The sequence below is a fragment of the Arachis duranensis genome, chromosome 5 (assembly GCF_000817695.3).
Source record: "Arachis duranensis cultivar V14167 chromosome 5, aradu.V14167.gnm2.J7QH, whole genome shotgun sequence".
Classification (NCBI taxonomy): Eukaryota; Viridiplantae; Streptophyta; class Magnoliopsida; order Fabales; family Fabaceae; genus Arachis; species Arachis duranensis.
This window is the reverse complement of record NC_029776.3, coordinates 30,635,860-30,636,241: the sequence shown is the minus strand read 5'-3', so window position 1 is coordinate 30,636,241 and position 382 is coordinate 30,635,860.

Genomic DNA, 382 nt, shown 5'->3' with positions numbered 1-382 from the left:
GTGCACGAAATTGCAATCACACTTTTGCAATCCCGCACAACTAACCAGCAAGTGCACTGGGTCGTCCAAGTAATACCTTACGTGAGTAAGGGTCGATCCCACAGAGATTGTTGACTTGAAGCAAGCTATGGTTATCTTGTAACTCTTAGTCAGGATATCAATAATTATCAGGGTTGATTGTAAAAAAATAAAAGAACATGAAATAAGTACTTGTTTTGCAGTAATGGAGAACAGGTTGAGGTTTCGGAGATGCTCTATCTTCTGAATCTCTGCTTTCCTACTGTCTTCTTCTTCAAGCACACGAGACTCCTTCCATGGCAAGCTGTATGTAGGGTTTCACCGTTGTCAATGGCTACCTCCCATCCTCTCAGTGAAAATGTTC